The sequence below is a fragment of the Microcebus murinus genome, chromosome 27 (assembly GCF_040939455.1).
Source record: "Microcebus murinus isolate Inina chromosome 27, M.murinus_Inina_mat1.0, whole genome shotgun sequence".
Taxonomy (NCBI): Eukaryota; Metazoa; Chordata; class Mammalia; order Primates; family Cheirogaleidae; genus Microcebus; species Microcebus murinus.
The window spans coordinates 2,438,806-2,445,328 of NC_134130.1; the positions used below are offsets into that span (position 1 = coordinate 2,438,806).

Here is a 6,523-nt window from a genome sequence, read left to right on the forward strand (position 1 = left end):
CCCAAACTGGAACAACCCAAATGTTCTTCAAACCATTCATGGACAGATTACAGGACACCATGCATTGGATACTACTCAGTAATAACAAGGCACTGCCGATTCATGCTGTTTGTGTGAACCTCAAACACATCTTGCTAAGTGAAAGCAGACAGACTCATGAGGCTACATACTGTATGATTCCATATCTATAACATTCTGGAAAAGGCAAAACCCTACAGTCTGTGGTCACCTTGGTAGGGAATGAGGCGAAGGGCTGACTACACAGTGGCAACATGAAGGAATATTTCTGTTTTTTGGGAGACTGCACTTTCCGATATCTTAGTTACGGTAGTAATTGTGCACACCTGACCATTTGTCAAAACTCAGAAAACTCTATACCTAATTTGCATTTCCACATGCAAATTCTGCTTTGCTGCCCTGTTCCACAGGATGCTGGCTCTTCCTGACACGTTCAGTCCAGGCTGAGGAGTCCCCTGCAGGTCAAGTTCTCGGTCAACTGGCAGCAATGAAGAAACTGCACCCGCAGAAACACAGTTCACGGTGGTTCCAGGCCACCCCATCCTGCTCTCTGGGGCCCTTTCCCTCAACCTTTTCCAAATATGCATCACCAATCCCAGGCCAAACCAGCTTCTGTCCCTGCATGCTCCTACCACAACCAGGCCTTGTCACTGGTCAATTATCAGTGACGCCCAAGTCATAGCCGCCTCCGCCCCCCCCTCCCACATGGAAGGCCTGCAGACTGCACCAAGTCAACACGCTTGCCCCTCTGGCTGTCCCTTCAACAGTGTCACCAACCGCTGAGGCCAAGAGCTCATGTTACATTGCTCATGGTCAGACACGCTGTTAATAAGTGGCAGGGCCAGGCTCTGAGTTGTCGCTACAGCAGTCTCCCAAGGGTGAACCGCAAGGCCCTTTGCGATCAGGGCCCCCAGCTGGTTCTCCAGCCTCAGCGTCACCTCCTCCCCTCCCCGCTCACTCCAGCTTCTTCCCTACACCACACAGACCTTCACATTTCAGAGCCTTTGTTTCAGCTGCTCCCTTTGCAAGGCACGTCTGCCCTCTCCTTCACCTCCCGGCTCATCTTTAAAAAGTCACCTTCCCCCAGGACAATAGGTTGCTCTAGTTCTCAGCGCCTCCACGCCATTGGTGTAAACCTTTATTCCTGCCCTAATAACTCCGACTTATAATTACTTCTTTAAACCAATGTCAACGGTAAGAACCTTGAGGACTGAGGTTAACCCTGTCATCTGAGGATACCCAGGCAAGCCCAGGATGCATCACATTGTAGAAGGGGCCGGCAGAGGGGGTTGCTGGCTCCTGGACTCACCCTGGAGTCATGTGTGTTTGCTCTATTTATCTTATGTTAAGAAAGCCAGCTGGGTCCAGGTGCGGTGGCTCATGACTGTAATCCTAGCATTCTGGGAGGCTGAGGTGGAAGGATTGCTCAAGGTCAGGAGTTCAAGACCAGCTCTGAGCAAGAGCGAGACCTCGTCTCTACTACAAATAGAAAGAAATTAATTGGCCAACTAAAAATACATAGAAAAAATAAGCAGGGCCATGGTGGCGCATGCCTGTGGTCCTAGCTACTTGTGAGGCTGAGGCAGTAGGATCGCTCGAGCCCAGGAGTTTGAGGTTGCTGTGAGCTAGGCTGACGCCATGGCACTCTAGCCTGGGCAACAGAGTGAGACTCTGACTAAAAAAAAAAGCCAGTCGGAGATGGTCCTGATATCCTAGTAACACACTCAGCACCTTACTTTCTTAAGATCATCAATACGCACCGCCACAAAGAATTAATTTCAGAGGGCAAAAAGAGAAACTTCGAGTTTAGCAAAATGATTCTTGCTGATCTCGGAATGTTTCTGGTAACTGGAAATAGAGGGGAGAAGTCCTGTTTGGATGATCTCTGAGGGTTTCCAACTCCGTCACAGTTTTAAACCATCCTGCTCATCTGCATGACGTCAGTGACATTCACCTCTCCAGCACACCTGGCACAATACAGGGGGACAGATGTGTGTCTCTACAGAGGACATAAAATACACACCGGTGGTACAAATGTGAAGCAGTGCGAGTGGTTTCCACTGGGCACATGTGAGAATAGGTCTCATTTCTAGCGATGAAGCAGGCTTTCTAAACTACTTGAGCTACAGCAAAACTAGAACAGTCAAATGCATCTTCAGACTCAATCTTGACACTTCACGCCTCATCTGACGGGCTGGGACTCAATTATTCCCAAGGTCCTCTCCAGATGCCAAATTCCGAGTCTGCAAGGTAGAAGGCTTTGGTCATCCAGGAAGCGCTCTGGTGCCAGAAAAAGACTGAAAGGACCACCTGACCCGATTATAAATGCCACTCGAGGCAAGGGCTCAGGTGGACACAGTGCATGGCCCTTTACTGGCCCTGGCCCACAGCCTGTGGCAGGGACAGCCGCCCGGCTGGAGCAGCTCTAGCTGGAGTGACAACAATTCCCCACCTGCCAGGCCGAGAAGCCCCGGGGAGAAACAGGTCAGGTGTGGCCTGCATCTGGCTCAGTCCAAGTGCCCTGCAGCTCTGCTAAGAGTTCTGGCTTCTTTTGGGCTGGTCAAGGCCAAAGGCCACCCCAGGGCACTTGCACAGAAGAAAAAGCCCCTGGGCTCTGAAGCCCAACAAGCCCGAGCTCCAGCGCTATCATGGGTAAGTCACTTCCCTTCACTGAGCTTTAGTTTCCTCCAATCAAGATGTCACCACCTGCTTCACAGCACCTGGCATGAAGTACCTGTCCCCTTAGTCCTCCTTCATGAACAAAATCAAGGTGAACGTGTGTGACTTCCTGACTTCCCTCCCTAGTTACAAACACCTTCATCTCCTCTCCTCCTGTCCTCACCCGACTCCAGACCTCCTCCTTTCCCTGAATCGCTTCATTTGATGGCACATCCACCTGTCCCCGAGCCACCTCTCTATATCCCTTGTGTCTCATCAAGTACCAAGTTCTGCCGGTTTGACAGCCAAGATTGGTCTCCAACTCTCCTTCCACCTCTCTGCCATCATCCCCGTTTGGATCTGTCACCTCTTGTCTAGACCAACTTCTAAGTGGTCCCCCTGCCACACACATATTTCAAACCCAGCACACCCAACTTTATCTTTTCCCTCCAAGTTACTCCTTTCTGTCTCCCTGTCTCTGTTCATGGTGACACCAGTCTTGCCACTGAGTTCTTCGGATCTGTTCCCCCTCCTGTGAAGCCTTCCTCTGGCATAAATGCCTCTTTGACAGGTAGCTGGACCCAGTTACTTCCAGGTTCTCTGCTAACCCTTCCTTCGCCTGGCACAGACGGAATTCGAGTCACATGCCAGGCACAGAGCAAGGCGCTGGGCATACAAAATAAAGGAGTCCCAGTCTCAATCCTCAAGAGATTCAACCATTTCAGGGCCACCACAGCACTGCAAAAGCCTCTCAGTTGGTTCTTGTCTGTCCCCCAGCCACCCATCCTTTGGGCCTGCCTGTTGTGCAGGGCAGCAGTGGGTGCACACTGCTCAGTAGCTGCCCCCGCCTAGCCTGCAGGGTAGCCGCCAAGCCCTCTGCCCAGCAGACATGTGAGGATTCCTGCCACTGCCCATGTCACCTTTCTCGCCCCTGAAGATCCCACATGGCTCTGAACAAACCCTGCCTTTGCCTGTGCCGTTCCTGCATCCTGCAAAGCCCTTCCCCACCTCTCCCGCCTCCCCTCATCCAGGAAGCATTCTGAGGTCTCCTGTGCCCACCGGGCTTGGAGAATAGTCCTTTCTCTGGGCTGCCACACTGACCAGTGCGTGATTATCACTGCACTCACCAGAGTGGACTGAAATGATCTACACACGTGGTGTACACGGTCGCCTCTCCAGAGCCTAGCGCAGGGCCCAGGACACAACAGCAGAGCGGCGAGAGTCGTTCAAAGGAGGGAAGCGAGACTCACTTCCCTTCTGCAGGCTGGTTTCCTTCGGTCTTCCCCGACCTGCGGCCCGGAGCCGCCTCACCGCTGCCACCTAGGGGGCGAATGGCGGCACGGCCGCTCTCACCATTCAGCGTTTGCTCCATTCAATGAACTGAATGGGAGGGCCACACAAATGAGGGAACGCTAGATTGGTAGATTACGTGCCGGTGGAGGAAGGGTGGCAGTCAGAGGAGGCTTCAAATGGTGAGTGAGCTCTGGGCTGAGCCCTGAAGCATGAGAAACAGACCTCCAGGTGAAAGAGAACAGCATTCCAGGCCTGTTGGTGGGGTCTGTGTGCAGTGGCCGGGAGGGTCAGGGTGTGAACTGGCTTCTGACTTTATCTTTTACGCCACCCCAAGAAGTTAACACAATTTGCTTTTTTTCTGCCCAAAGACTTTTAATCAAGAGTGACACAATCAGATCTGCATTTACAAAAGACAACTCTTGCTGGAGTGTGGAAGGAGGACAGAGGTGGGGAGCAGGAGTGAGAAGCAGTAAGATTAGCAGGATCAGGAAACCAGTATTTTCATAATTCTTTCATATTCTACTCTCTGCCCGTGACCTCAGATTCAACACATCCAAACTGAAATTCTGCCCCCCCAAAACAAGTGCTTCAACATAAACACTATTTCCTTCCACATTTTGCGATGTTGAATCTTGGCCTCTTCATGGACCCTGAAGTTGCAGAATTTTATAACAGATCCCAGCACAGAGCTCTGCACACAGAAGATACTCAATGACAACTGAATGTAATTCCATGAAACACTGCCTCTCGAGCCACCCCGGGCCCTTGTGATTACAGAAGCAGCAAAACCCAGTGGTGAAGAGTAAGGGCTTTGAGTCAGAGGGCCCGAGTTCAAATCCTGCCCCAGCCACTTTACTGCATAAGACTGGTCTTATCAATCCTCAGCTTCATCTCTAAAATGGAAATTTTAACAGTATCTACCTCACAGGCTGGAGACAAACGTCTGTGAAGTGTCAAGCATGCAGTAAATTCTCAATAAATAGTGGCGATTATTTGTAACATCACTTACTCAATGCCTACCCTGCAGAACAGGCACAATGCTGTCGGCTCCTCATACTCTTAAATCTGCACAATACTCTTGTCCTTCCCGTTTCACAGATAAGAAAACTAAGCCTCAACACTCAAGGTCTTGGAAGCATCTCCCAGGGCATCAGGTTGGTGCTGGAGGAACTTCTGGTTGAACTAAGTCATTTAGTTCTGCAGTGGTTCTCACCTGCTTGTGTGCATGTGTGTGTGTCTGTGTGTGTGTGTGTGTGTAAAAGAGAGAGAAAGGTATGAGAGACCCCCCCCAGGGGACATCTGGCAATGTCTGCAAACACTTTTGATCTACACAAGGAGGAAGGGGGGCATACTGCTGGCATCTAGAAGGAAGAGGCCAGGGATGCTGCTCAACTTCCTACAATGCACAGGACAGCCCCCCACAACCAAGAATTATCTGGCCCCCAAATGTTAGCAGTGCTGAGGTTGAGAAACCCTTCTCTAGCTAGATCATCCTCCCCATCTTCCCACTTCTGGAATACTGGCCATCCGGATCCCGAACGAATACTTTTCGGTAAGGGGGGCTCGGTGCCTCCACGGGCAGCTCGTGCAGAAGTTGTGCAGAACTTCTTCCCCACCTCACCTGCACACAGTAGGGACCAAAACCCATTTTAATAAGCCGAGCAGCAGAGGGCACCGGAAAAGGAAGGAACAGCATCCATCCCCTATTGTTCAATTGCGTGCAGTTTGTGTGTTTCCAACACACACACATATTTTACAAATCCTAACGTCCCACGCCCCACAAACAGCTTTGTTAGAGATGGCGCTCAAAAAATAAAATAACAGTCTATATTTTTTCCGGGACTCCCGAACCTAGTGAAGGGTTTGCACACTCCTTAAAGGACCTCAGAACGGCCGCGGTTCTCTGACAACGACCACAAAAGAATCTGTAGGATTTCCCGGGGGAGCGGACCCGTGGGCCGTGACCTCTGCGCGCTCCAAGCGCTCATCCCACTCCCCCGCCACTGGCCCTACTCTCCCGCCCCCGGACCCCGCGCTTCCAAGGATACCGGGCCCCGGCTGCGGAGCCCGGCCCCCAGGCGCGTGCCCACGCCGTGTCCCCCTCGCCGGTCCCTCGCGGCGCCCGAGGAATCCGGCCCGGGGCCTGTCGCCGGCGCCCACACCGGCCGGCCCCCGCCCTCCCGCTGCGGCCCGCGCGCGTCCCCTCCCCCGGCCCGGCGCGGCCTGGGCCTCGGCCGGTGCAGGCCCCGCGGGCGCCCGCGGCCCGGCCAGGCGAGCTCAGGCCTGCCGCGGCCTACCCCGTCGAGCGCCGGCGAAGGCCCCCCGCCTCACCTGGACGCGGGCGGGCGGGCCCGGGGCTGCTCCGGGGCGGGAGGACGGGCGGCGGCGGCGCGGCGCTAACGGCTCCGCTCGGCCTCGGTAGCGGTGGCGGCGGTGGCGGCGACGGCGACGGCGGCGGCGGCTCCTCCTCAGCGCGCACGACCCGCTCCGGCCCGCGGCCCGGACACGCCCCCCCGGCGCGTGCGCTCATTGGCCGGCGTCCGCCACGGCGCGC

At 54.0% G+C, this 6,523-nt stretch overlaps 1 protein-coding gene across 2 annotated transcripts in view; it reads right to left on the reverse strand.

The window, feature by feature from the left end:
• ELAVL1 (ELAV like RNA binding protein 1) overlaps nucleotides 1–6,496 on the reverse strand; it is a 35,437-nt gene extending 28,941 nt beyond the window's left edge. The window contains exon 1 of one of the 2 annotated variants that reach the window (XM_012790789.2): nucleotides 6,301–6,496. The gene's annotated coding sequence lies outside the window, so the exon portion shown is untranslated. The remainder of the gene's footprint in view (nucleotides 1–6,300) is intronic. The other variant, XM_012790788.2, reaches the window with a different exon arrangement.
• Nucleotides 6,497–6,523: the final 27 nt, after the last annotated feature.